The sequence below is a fragment of the Myxocyprinus asiaticus genome, chromosome 16 (assembly GCF_019703515.2).
Source record: "Myxocyprinus asiaticus isolate MX2 ecotype Aquarium Trade chromosome 16, UBuf_Myxa_2, whole genome shotgun sequence".
In the NCBI taxonomy this organism is placed as follows: Eukaryota; Metazoa; Chordata; class Actinopteri; order Cypriniformes; family Catostomidae; genus Myxocyprinus; species Myxocyprinus asiaticus.
In genome coordinates this window covers 48172779-48175045 of record NC_059359.1, presented here as the reverse complement: position 1 = coordinate 48175045, position 2267 = coordinate 48172779, and positions in this window count along the sequence as shown.

The window sequence follows — 2267 nt, the reverse complement described above, 5'->3', positions numbered from 1 at the left end:
AAGCACTATACAAATAAATATGACTTGACATATACCATCAATGCACAACCTCGTAGCTCATGGTAGGTCTGTCTTTAAAGGTTTATAAGTAGTCATTGAAATCAATTAATCTTTGGGATAATTAATGGGATTTTTACTTCCGGAACCAGACTGTTGCGCTCTCTTACATTATACAATGGCTTGAATCTTGTAAAACTATTTTCACAATAGCATAAATTTTTCTGGAACGATGTACTTTTTTCAAAAGAGTAATGGTATATTCACACCAAATTTGCATTTTAGGTGTGAATGTTCATTCTGAACTAACTTTTGAATAGGAACAATAGATTCCTATGGTGCTATTCACACCTGGTCCGACAAATTGTCAGCTGACAATCAGAATTGTTTTTATGGAGAGCAATCAGATTTTTTTTTTTTTCGGACTGCGATGAAAACTGACTGACCACTGACATGAGAGCTTTGAGGCACCACAGTAGAAAACTCAAAACAACTCGATTTTGGCCAAGAGTGTCACACACAGAGACTGTTTTGCTAAGATCTCGCTGTTTTCAGTCGGAGGAATGTCATAATTGCTGATTAAGAATGGTGAATGGGTAACACCTATAAACTCACTGCAACTCTCTCTCTCTCTGATTCTGTCACTTGGAGCTTGCCAAAATAACAACAAAAGTACTGTGTGAGCATAAAAAATTGTAATAGAGTGAATTTGGAAGTGATTCATGGAGTAACTTATGAATGTGTGTGGATGTGTATTTATCCCCTCAAGGTTTGCTGTAGAATGCGTATGTCCATATGCAGCTTTCAGTGAGTAAAGAAATTTAGTTCAATAAAAACAGACTGTTGTGCCTCTTCTTTCTGATTTTATTAGTCATTTTAGTGTCAAAGAAAAACACAATTGCAAAGAAAAACGTTGAGGTCAGCTTAACGTCTTTGTCAGTTCTCCAGTAAAAGAAGAATGTCACTGGTCACTTGTCAAGAACACAAGACAGAGTGATTTTGTTAAGCAAGCTGGATGTGGCTTTTCAGTTTTTTAAGTGTTTAATAACCTCCCGCTGGCAGACGCTAATGCTCACTTCGTCTCCCTCTGTCTGGCCAGCGATTATGTTAATGAAGCTCAAACCTGAAAATCACTGGAAAATCGCAGTGGTTTAGTTGTGCTGTGCTCTTTTACGCATCTCGCTATAATGTGGTTCTCGCTCTCAGTGGGGCGCATGGTGAGCTGTGCGTGGATGCCATGGAGAATAGCGTGAAGCCTCCACACGTGCTATGTCGCCGCGGTAACGCACTCAACAAGCCATGTGATAAGATGCACAGATTGACAGTCTCAGATGTGGAGGCAACTGAGATTCGTCCTCCGCCACCCAGATTGAGGCGAGTCACTAAGCCACCATGAGGACTTAAAGCGCATTGGGAATTGGGCATTCCAAATTGGGGAGAAAAGGGGAGAAAAAAAAACACTTAAGCGCTCAAACTGACGGCCCTCCGGAGGCCTCGAGCCAGGGAGTCATCGGAGTGGGAATTATCTGCTAGCGACCAAGGGGGAATTGGAGCGCGTCTGGGAGAAGTTGGAGGATTTGGAGAATCGTAACCGGTGGAATAATGTCCGAATTGTGGGAATTCTTCTGAGGGAGACAGGTCAAATTCTGATCAATTCTGGCCAAATTTCTGAGATCATCCGATAAAGATCTCATGTTACGCGAGGCGAAGAGTGAAGGAAGGCTTTCTTGGAAGAATCACAGCATTTTCTTGTTCCCAGACTTTGTGAATTCGACAAGAGAAACGTGATCGATTCAAATAATGCAAGAAACTCTTACATCAATGGAAGGTCACTTTTGCACTGATGTTCCTGGCCAAATTGAGAATAAATACTAAGGATGGCCATAAAGTATTTACATGCCCATAGCAAGCAAGGTACTTCATAAAGTCAATTGACTAAGTTATTTTGTGGTTCTCACATTGCAGCCAAGTGATCAGACTCACTGAACATTCACTTGATCATCCAAGGAAGCTGAGCGCCTCTTTTGTTTCTTTGTGTGCTGGCTCCACCTAGCGGCTGGAGTTTGTTTTGTGTAGCAGCACTCCTTCGGGACTGTGTTGTGGATGAATCTGCAGGTTCTTTGTACTTATGCCTCCTATTGGTTGGAGTTTGTTTTGTGGAGTATTTCTTGCAGGACACTGGAGTGATTGGGTCATTTGTTGCACTCATGTAGCAGTTGAATGGGCCGGCTCACTGAACATTCGTTTGACTGTCCAAGGAAACTGAATGG